This window comes from Diabrotica undecimpunctata, chromosome 8, assembly GCF_040954645.1.
Source record: "Diabrotica undecimpunctata isolate CICGRU chromosome 8, icDiaUnde3, whole genome shotgun sequence".
NCBI classification, from domain to species: Eukaryota; Metazoa; Arthropoda; class Insecta; order Coleoptera; family Chrysomelidae; genus Diabrotica; species Diabrotica undecimpunctata.
This window is the reverse complement of record NC_092810.1, coordinates 83123025-83135075: the sequence shown is the minus strand read 5'-3', so window position 1 is coordinate 83135075 and position 12051 is coordinate 83123025. Positions and strand designations below refer to the sequence as shown.

At 28.8% G+C, this 12051-nt stretch overlaps 1 protein-coding gene across 1 annotated transcript in view; it reads right to left on the bottom strand.

The window, feature by feature from the left end:
- LOC140448468 (uncharacterized) overlaps nt 1-8439 on the bottom strand; it is a 375096-nt gene extending 366657 nt beyond the window's left edge. The window contains exon 1 of the mRNA XM_072541545.1: nt 8226-8439. The gene's annotated coding sequence lies outside the window, so the exon portion shown is untranslated. The remainder of the gene's footprint in view (nt 1-8225) is intronic.
- Nucleotides 8440-12051: the final 3612 nt, after the last annotated feature.

The window sequence follows — 12051 nt, the reverse complement described above, 5'->3', positions numbered from 1 at the left end:
TAAACAGGAAGATATCAAGGTCCATTAGTTAGAGTTACTTTTCCTTCCAATATAATTCCCCTAGAGGTTTATGGAAGTACTATTAAAACATCTTGCATACAAGTCAGCAAAAAGAAGATGACGTGATTTCTCTTACTTGGGATGCCCTATATAAAATGAATTTAAACAGGAACTCAATATTTTGAGATATCGCAGACTACTGAAAACATTTTATAAGCCGTCTAAAATTATGTATCACAGAATTCCCCTCTATTAATTACGTTTTTTGTTAAAAAAAAATAAAAATTTACATTTTTTAAAAACATTATTTAGAGCAAATCCTAAAACCGGATAATATGATCAGCTTCTTTCGATCAGAAAATCGCCTATAAGAATTTTTAATAAACTCTGACACAGTCATTTTGTAAATATGAATTAAAATCAAGAATAACTATTTTACTTGGACACCCTGTACCTCTGTTAATATTAACTTATTATAAGGACAATTCAGCTAGATTTTTAAGCCTAAGTGCTCAAAATAATAATTTAATTTAATACCTTTTGTATAATTTACCTTTCTCTAAATACATATCAACCATCAGTTTACAACGTCCTTTATAATTATTCATTTTTAAACGCACCTTCCTGAACCAAAACAAACGACTGTTGCAACTAAATAATAATATCTTGTACCACCTATTGAAAAGAAATCTCTCTGGCCTTGTCTAAAAATAGAATTCCCCAATTCTCTAAACAAAATAACGACAAAGTAATGTTGCCACATAGTATGGATCAGGATGGTACTAATTGTGATAATGTATAATATATAAAAATCATGTATATTCGAGAAATTGTTTCCAGCGCCAAAGTGGCAAATGGCTGAACTAAAAAATGCAATCCTGAACCACAATACAAACAGGTTTCCAATCCTGAACCAATATACAGGTTCAGGATCGTAAACGGGGTTCAGGTTTGTGTTTAAGTTTTACTATCGAAGGCTCAGTATTGTACTAAAAACAAATATATATATATATATATATATATATATATATATATATATATATATATATATATATATAAATATATGTATATATATATTTATATATATATATATATATATATATAAATATATATATATATATATATATATATATATATATATATATATGTATATATATATATATATATATATATATATATATATATATATATATATATATGGATATTTTGGGGTTTGTAGTTGATAAGTTGGCTTTCTCTCTTCTAAAAGCATGTACTGTACTAACAGTGGCCATACCTAGTGCTACTGCTAATTCGAGCATATTATCTGCTGCGCTATTTCTAGTTCCAATGCCGTATCCTCCATCTATATGTTTATTTCCTCTGTTTAATTAACCTATATTAGCATTGGAGTTACCTTCTATTATGAGTCTTTTCTTAGTTTCAATATTTCTAAGTCTACCACCTAACTGATCATAGAAAGCTTTTCTTTTATCGTCACCTAGTCTCACTTGTGGTACATAATACATACTATATTCAACTTTCCTCTGTAAGTACAAATTTCACGGATATTATTCTGTCACAACTTTCTCTTTTATTTCTTTTTTAGCAAATACTCTTATACCTACGCAATTTGGATTCTTCTTCTTTTTGTGCAGCAACTAATGCCATTGTTTTACCTGTTAAACTACAAAGGTTATAAATTCTTGTTCTTAGTCTTTCTTTCTTAATGGAATGAGTTTTTGTTCACCCCATAGCCGAACACCGATCATCAATAGGATGTGTTGTTAGTAAAGGACCGAATCTGCTGGGGCAAGGGATTTGGATTGGCCCACACCCTCCTGAGGACAAGTTTCGTTGGTTTTAAAACTTATTTTGGTTTTGGTGGTCATTGATTTACCCACCGACCAAATGCATATATGAAGGTATTGGGATGTTTTCTGGGTTGGATGTGGTTATTTTACTATTATTGTGGCTTGAAATAACCTGACATTTGATCGATGCTTGAATGCACTTTTTATCAGTATCATGTCGAGTAGGATTCAGTCGTGTCAGAATTTTATGAATGAACCGAATTTTACCGATTCTCATAAATAATAAATTTTAAAAACTGTCACAAAAGTAATAATTTAATTATTTTGCTTTTTTAAAATTTTGAGAACTATTTAAAAACATTAATAGACGAATCCATTGAGCTGTTACATTCTGATGTGATGAACAAATGTGCGTTTCAATATCTAAGTGAAGGAACCTTTTGTAGTGTGCTTCTATTTAATAGAAAAAGAGTTGGAGAATTACAGAGGGTTACAGTTGAAGATTTCGTAAAAAATTATGACAATACTTCCTCTTCGGGTAACTTAATACTTATATATATATACTTAATACTATAATAACTTAATACCGCTGTATCTACCAATTCTGATGTTATTGTATGGGTTGAAGAGGGCTGTAATCCTATTTGTTAGATTATCAACGATGGGCAATCTTTTATATATAAAGGTTTGTGGAGCATCTTTATCCAATGGTCCATCATATATATATATATATATATATATATATATATATATATATATATATATATTAATATATATATATACACATAAATATATATATATATATATATATATATATATATATATATATATATATATATATATAATGAACCAGAAGTATTTGCTGACAACGTAAGGAAGTAAACGTTAAATATTGGGTTTGCAGCAATAAAAATGAAATGTGTACTCTTTTAGATCTTTATTCCAAGCTTTCGGACATTGGTTATGTCCTTCATCAGGGAGCTACAAATGTGATGAATAAATTGTTGGTGTTCGTATAACTAATTAAAATATTCACTACTTACAAACTTAATGAGGTTGTATCAACGAAGATGTATTATAATGTTGATAAAATTTATCACAGTCTCTCATCTTTTTTTAATATACAAAACCTATTTTTATGTTTAAAAATTTAAAAAAAATTACTGTACATCCAAAAACACTTAATTATTCTAAATACATAAATGACATTATTCTGACAAAATTCTTTTAAATGTCAATTGATAAATTATTGTTTGTGTTACTATTGCATTTATCTAGTAGTAACAAATAGGAGAACATTTCATTTAGATGACCAATATCCGTTCTATGATTCATTGCATTGTTATTTTGGCAAATGTAGGCCATTTCAAGAAAAAGTCTTTTGGTGATGTTACTTTCCTGTTCTACTACTTTGATGTTATTATAATCTAATTGATGCCCATTTTTAAATGCATGTTCACTCAATGCACTTTTTCAGGATGCAGTCTATTATCTGACTTGTGGGATGTAATGCGGTCTTTAAGACATCTTGATGTTTGACCATAGTATACTTGTTCACATGATCCGCACGGTATACAGTAAACAACATCCGTTAAAGACAAGAGTGCGAATTGAATATTCAATGAAACTTAATTTAGTTAAAGAAATGAAAAATCGTGTCCTTAAAATCAGCGATACCGCTTTCCATACAAAAAATCTAAAAATCCTTTATAACCTATTCATTGAAAACTCATACCCAAGTATACTACTAAAGAAAATTTTGTTTAACACTCCACAAAATTTAACTAGTCATTTAAGAAACGAAGAAAATCTATCTGTATCACAAAATAGAATTGGACCTGTAGATCCTTTACCAAAACAAACTACAATTAGATATGTATCTCTTCCATACATTAAGGACATTGGACAGAAACTAAGTAGAATTTTTTCATCAATTAATAATATCAAAATTGCACATAAAACGGTACTAACAGTTAACAAAGTTTTTTCTAAACTTAAAGACCAATCCGCACTCTTGTCTTTAACGGATGTTGTTTACTGTATACCGTGCGGATCATGTGAATAAGTATACTATCGTCAAACATCAAGATGCCTTAAAGACCGCATTACATCCCACAAGTCAGATAATAGACTGCATCCTGAAAAAAGTGCATTGGGTGAACATGCATTTAAAAATGGGCATCAAATAGATTATAAAAACATCAAAGTAGTAGAACAGGAAAGTAACATCACCAAAAGACTTTTTCTTGAAATGGCCTACATTTGCCAAAATAACAATGCAATGAATCATAGAACGGATATTGGTCATCTAAATGAAATGTTCTCCTATTTGATACTACTAGATAAATTCAATAGTAACACAAACAATAATTTATCAATTGACATTTAAAAGAATTTTGTCAGAATAATGTCATTTATGTATTTAGAATAATTAAGTGTTTTTGGATGTACAGTAATTTTTTTTAAATTTTTAAACATAAAAATAGGTTTTGTATATTAAAAAAAGATGAGAGACTGTGATAAATTTTATCAACATTATAATAAATCTTCGTTGATACAACCTCATTAAGTTTGTAAGTAGTGAATATTTTAATTAATTATACCAACACCAACAATTTATTCATCACATTTGTAGCTCCCTGATGAAGGACATAACCAATGTCTGAAAGCTTGGAATAAAGATTTAAAAGAGTACACGATTCATTTTTATTGCTGCAAACCCAATATTTAACGTTTACTTATATATATATATATATATATATATATATATATATATATATATATATATATATATATATATATAGGTATATATATATATAGGTATATATATATATATATATATATATATATATATATATATATATATATATATATATATACGAAGTAACAAGAAGTCCAGAGACCTCTCTCTGATAGTAAATTAGGTGAACCGCAAATTCAAAGCCTCTTACTAGAGACTTTTAACGACGCTAGAAGTATCCTTTTACTTCAACATGCATCTACGATTCACCTTTGAAAATTACTATCTTTTTCGCTCTTTACGTAGAGAAAGACGATTAAATGAAATGCAATCCTTATCTTTCATTTAAACGTCTTTCTCTACGTAAAGAGCGAAAAAGATAGTAATTTTCAAAGGTGAATCGTAGATGCGTGTTTTTTTTTTATTTATTATCTTTATATATTTATTTAATTTACTATCAGAGAGAGGGCTCTGGACTTCTTGTTACTTCGTATAGATGTCGCTGCTAGCGTACCTGGCTGTTATTTTGGTTATAATAACCAAATACTAGACTGCATTTCATTTCAGTTATTCAATTGAACTTCCACAAGTGCTACTGATAATGAGTTGAATAACTTGAAACACGTGTAGAGGGTGGAGTTCCGATTGAAATGAAATGCAATCTTTTACTTTCATATATATATATATATATATATATATATATATATATATATATATATATATATATATATATATATATATATATATATATATATATATATATATATATGTATCTACATGTATTTGTTTAAGGAACATAAATACAAAGTAACTGTGTAAAAGCAATATAATATCAAGGATATTGCTAGAAAGGTTTGTTTAATGATATAATTTAGGTTATTATTAGAATCTGTTTTACGAAATAGTGATAATCATGTGAATCAACACAAAACGTAGCGCTAGTGGTTAAACAAGCGATAAGTTTCAAGTAGCATACAGTGATAGGACAGTTACAGGGGTAATACAGTGATAATAGCCTTGGGTTGGAAACTTTTTGACTATTTTTTTTGTCCATTGTATATTTGTTTTATAATTGAGAATATCTGCGTTGTAATCCATTTTGTATTGAGCAGAAACAGTGATAATGTATTGAAAGTTGCAAGTTATCAATATTTTTGGAAGGTCATAAGACAAAATTGCTTATCGAAAACTAGAACACCTCGAAAAGGCGTTTATACTTTGCATGTGGTCAGTCCTATCAGTGTTGGCAAATTCGAGTTCGTATGGTTGATTGTAAATTATGTAAATTGGCGTTCATGTCAGTTTCTAAAATGTGCGTTTAAAATTCAACAAAAAAAATTTAAGAAAAAGAAACAACTCAAACGGGGAATTTTATAAAAATATTAGTCGACAAGGATAGAATACAGGATTAGATTAGGTTAGACTAACAATTGTAATTGTAAGATAGTTTACCACATTAATATTAATAACAATTACTATGTTAATGGGTATAAGCCACAATTGAAGTTTAAAATAAGTTTATTGGCGTTTCAATTTCCACTTCGGAAATCGTTCAAAATACAAACAATATTAAATTAAACAAATTTTGTTTTTTGTTGAAAAATTCTTCTAATAATTTAATTTTATCTGACTCATTTATATTGACAATTCAGACACATATTACACATTTTAAAGTAGATGACTTTAAAATGATATTGCCAATATTTTGCCAGTTGATTACATGAAATCAACTTTGACTTGAGAATATATGTCAGAAAAAATCATAGCATGTGGTTAGTGATTCCGTAGTAAATCGTTGGGAAAAACCACGAAAATAACCTCATAATACTATTCCAAAATGGTAAGTATTTGGTCTTACATTTAGGTTACTCTCAATAAACACCAAATTCTGATTTTATATATGTATGTTATTTAAAAAACATGAATGATGTATCCTTGACGTTACTGACTTACTAATAGTGGTATTTTACTTTTGTTAACTTCCTCTTTTAATATCCAGATCCTACTGCATTCTGCCTACTTGAATCGTTTCATTAAACCCTATGTTCATTTTCCCATGCGTGTTTACATATTTGAGATCTATCAAATGGTCTAATATTTAATATACGATTGATGTTCACTTATTCTAACATTTAATGACCTTGATGTTTCACCTAAATAAAACTAATCGGTTAATTAATATGGTTTATTTATTAATATTGTTTGTATTTTGAGAACAATTTCCGAAGTTGCAATTGAAACATTAATAAACTTATTTTAAACTTCAATTGTGGCTTCTTCCCATTCAAATAGTAATTACTTTAAGACCCCACAAGAAAATAGCTTCAAAACAATATTAATAACGACACGAAAGAAAAATAGAAAAATGTTAGGTACAAATCAACATTAAAGAAAGTGAACCCAATATTTAGAATCTGATTGTTAATCTGGTTAAATAGGAATTGGTACGTGTGACATAAATATCAGGAGAGATATTAAAAATTATATAGCGAAAAAAGTGGGAAAAAATATGCAAAGCGCGGAAAATGGGTTAAAAGTGAAAAAAACTGCAGATAATTAGGCAGTAAAAAATTTCCAAACTATATGTCCAGCAAGCCTACTTGCAACAATAAGCGAAAAAAAGAATAACTAAATTAAATTACGATAATGTAAAAATGTAACCATAATATATTTAAAGGACGAAATATACAAAATTATCTGAAATATTTTCTAACAGTAAACTCCGTAGAAAATAACCAGTAAAAAATGAAAAACAAATTAATTGAATGATGCTGACTAAAATAAAAATGTTTAACAATAAAAATTAGTGATTTTGAAGAATTAGAAAAAATTCGCAATTTAAATGAATACATTTAATTTAAGTAATTTAAACGTACTTTTAAGTAAACGTACTAATAAGTTGTTACGTGTTACGGAAAGAAATTAATACTCCATTTAATTTTCATAAATTCCAAACAAGCCTACGACATAATAATAGGCAATCAAATGTTTGGGCACTACAATACCTAGAAATCCAAAAAAGATGGTCCAATTAGAAAATAACGTTAAAACCAACAAAAGAACAGTTTAAATCAAATAGAAAGGATTTTGATGTAAAACAACAAATGAGGCAAGCAAATCCACTGGTTGAAGTAGTCTTTACACCAACACTAAAAATAGAAATGAAAGTATGCAAAATAAAATATATAGAAGAAGAACAATAATAAAAGAAAATATAATAGAAATTCTATATGATAAATTAAAAATAACAAATCTGATAAAGTCATCAGGAATAAGACGGTTGGGACATTTAGAAAGTCGGTCCAATGGCCAAGCGAACCAGCGTGCGGATCGACCTATGAATGAGCAGTACGATAAGAGATGGGAAAAAACTGAAAATGTATGTAGGACATATAGAACAAAAAATAAATTGAAAGGATATTAAAATTCGACCTGGCAACTAATAAAGCACAGAAAAAAACGGAGTTTGTAACAAAGATATAGTAATAATGGAAGATTGGAAGAAGAATATGCAAAATAAAAGAAAAAATACATAAAGAAATTTTGGGGAAGGGAAGATTCTAAAAATTGCCAAAAGTTTTTCTATTGTGTAAACAAAAAGGGGAATTTTTGAAAGCTACTGAGGCTATTTTTTCATTTTAAAAATAATAATCAGTCAAGCAAAAAAAATCTCATCACTATAAGTACTTTACCTGATTTATCAACGTTGCTAAATAAATATTGTAACAAAAAACGCACACAACAAAATTTACAAATGACAAGTACAAACTGTATTTATATTCAAAACTAAGTTCTACCACATATTTCTTTAAAAATATTTTTCAAATAGTTCAGATTAAAGAAAAATTGGAACTTTACTCTAACGCACGTGGTAAACGGTTCAAAAACAAAGTTGACGTACTCCTGCTATATCGAGAACGGTACTAAACATAAATAAACAGGCAGCAAGACAACACAAGTGTACCTCCTTTTGTTGGATAATGGTGTGGGAAATGTAACGAAATAGTACGGTAAAATTTACAAATATTTATTGCCCATAAGTCATCTTGATCAAATGTATATGTACATGTATATATATATATATATATATATATATATATATATATATATATATATATATATATATATATAATATATATATAATATATATATATATATATATATATATATATATATATATATATATCTACGGCATAAAGTGGACTCCGCCCATGTTAAAATTCAGGTCTAAGTGAGCTCCGTGGTCAAGTGGCCACCGATATACGGAGCTCACTTGGCCATTCCATAATATTGGCTCTGTCGATTCGTCAACATGTATAGTTTCACAATTTTTAAAAATTTTGTGGAGCCCCTAAGTACCCCTGTATCATGAATGTATATCGCTTAGTTCACGTGTATATATTATAGGGGTCGTTCAGATCTTGTTCCGTGTATATTGGAACCATACGTATATCGGTTTAAGTAAGCTCTGATAGTTTGGCAACTATGGGATTAAGCCGTTTATTTCCAGCGTATATTCTAAACGGTTCATATAGACTCCTTACTTTTGTTATCCTTCATACGCATTACAGTATGTAACAGATATGTGTACTACCAAATACCTGTTTTTGGTAGATACGTGCTTTTCTAAAAATAGATTTATAGATACAAAAGGATTTCATTACCAAGTTGGATGTGTTTTTTCATATGCGAAAATTTCCTAATGTATTTTGTTAACGTGAGTATGTCTTTATACGTTTTATTTAAGAATCCGGTTAATAAGAACTTCTTTTATTTCATCCATTGTTTCATGATATCTTATATACAGCTTTTTTATTATTTTATTTCTTCTATTTTATTATTTTATTTCTGGATTCTATTTCTTATTATTCTATTTTTTAATTCTGGATAGAAGGTTATCTCAAAATAAATATTTAAGTGCTAAAATAGATATTTTTTGTTAAAATGGGTAGTAGTGCACAAAAAAGGGAAGAATGATTAATTTTTCTAACATGAATTATACCACTTCACCAATATTACATATTTCTGAATGTTTTATCTCGTATTTAGGAGTAATATGTAATCAATATAAGTGGAGTTAGTGTCAAATTTGCAATGATCTTTATAAGTAATAGCTTACTGACTATACTTTATATGTTCAGTTAACATAAATAAACCTTGTCCCTTCAAAAAGAGCGATTTGAACGGTAAAGTTAACTAAGAAAGTGCGATAAGTCTTGTACCAACCCACATGCACACAAGTTAACCGGTGTTTGCAGGCAAGAGTCCTCCTGGCAGATTTAAGGAAGATAATTACCATAAGGAAGTTCCGTTCGAGGGATCAGATGGAGAGGAGCAGCTTATTTTTGTTTGTATATCTTGCAGATGTGTTGATATAGCCAGATTTTTCCTTGATTCTAGTCATAAAATGGGCTGGTATTCGTGGAGTGGATGTCACGAATCTGGACTTTGTTTTTTTTGCTCTTTAGCTACTTATCTTCGGATATTAGGTGGATTGATAGCTACGATATTGTAGAGCTTATGTATGGATGTGAGTCTTAATATTCCCTGAATTTGGCTGACTAATTTATAACTAAATATTTTATAAGTTATTTAAATAACTATTTATAAGCGGCATTTAGATTAACAAATACCACTCCTCATAACTGATATTTTTCGTACTTCTCTTCGCTGTGTTGGGCAAGATTTAGTATTTGTGACATATATGATCTAACCTGTCATATATAGCCACTTTTGTCTTTTAATTTGAGTTTTTCTTCTATTATCGGTTTATATTAAGGATCATGTACAGAAGTATTCTGTATAGCTGACAAAATAAATAGATATATTGGCCAATAGCTTTTGTGGTCGTTGGAGTTTTTGCCAGGTTTAAGCAAGGCAACAACTTTGTCTTTGCTTTGCTTGTCCAAAGACTTTGGATATTAGCCATTGTTGTATTTTTAGTTCAAATTTTATAGTTAGTTTTGTGTTCTGATCCTCAGCCATGAGCCGTAATATTGTTCATTATATACGTGGATAGCGGATCCAAGCTCAACATCGTTGAAAGGTTCTCTCAGTTGACTGGTTTTGTTTTCTCTCATTATAAGTTTTTCTTTGCTTCTTTGCCTGCATTTAATATGTAATTTTCAGCGATTAGCTTAATACCAAATACCATAGGATTGGCGATCTATGTGGTTTCTGCATTTTGTTAAGCGCATATGTAAAGTAGAGTGTCTTTATCTCTAGATATACTCTTAATATTTTTACACATAATTAGAATAGTTGGTCCCAAAAAGGACCGATTTGACAAAAAACATATTGAACGGGTAATTTAAGAATTAACGATTACTTAATTATTCATTACCCATGGTACGCCCGATTGCGGTGGTCTTATTAGTACTTCAATTTTCGTGAACGCTTCTACTTTAAACTTCATAAAAAATTACTAGTCTTTCACTTTTCTGTTACTGGTATTTTAAGACGATAGTTCGAGTCAGATTTGTATAGTAATAACTATAGTCAATATATAGTCTCTATAAGTAAATGAGTTTGTGGTATCGGTTACAACTCATATATATTGATAATGAGCAAATAAACAGGTTAAAATATTTGTAGAAAATTTTACCTACATACATCGGCACCATTGTTCAGGAGATAGGTTTATCCTCCTAGATCAAAGGTTACATACTTTTACAGGCGTATTCTAGGTTCTATTTATATATTTTTATTACTAAAAAAGTGTATTTATAATAAAGGCCTTAAGCTATCTGTAGATTCCATGAATATTAGATTCTATGGAAATTAGCAAATTAAACAATACAGACATAATTCTGAATGACCAACTTGAGACAAACAGTTATCCCCTCCTCAACTTATTCAGTTACAAAATATGACGTGTAAACGCATACCTGTTTAATTGTTAGATAAAATGAATTTCCATCAAGTAACGGTCGAATCTATCACTTACTAAAAGAGTACGAAAAGACCTGCTTATGCTTTAGAGTATGGGTACTTTAGTACAAAGTACCCTTTGCTTTTGCCAATTGCTTTATCACTTTCTCAGCGATGGGTCTTCCTTTTGCTCATCAATAATGTTCCCGCTCGATATAGTTATTCTAAGATATTCAGATTTCACTATATGCTCTACATTTGGCTTTATCTATTATTAATTTACAACTACGACGAAATCTTTATAATATATCTGATGCATTGATATTAAAGTGGAGTAGAATACTTGGTAGATAATATTTATTTGTTTTGAGTATACTTATTTTACGACCTAGTACATAAAAAAATAAATACTTGTGTGCTCAGTGCTTTCTAAGTCTGTAAAACATAAACATGCTTCCATATTAGATTATACATTTATTAAGAATGCCCACTCTCTGAATTGAAGTTTTTATCTTAAAATATGACTGTGTCCCACAATCTTTCACAAAAGTTATTCTTTTCTGAAATTTTCTGAATAAGGTTCAATAGGTTTTTATATTTTGTTTTACGTTTTAATCTTTAAATCGGAGTTCATTATTTGAAAAACTA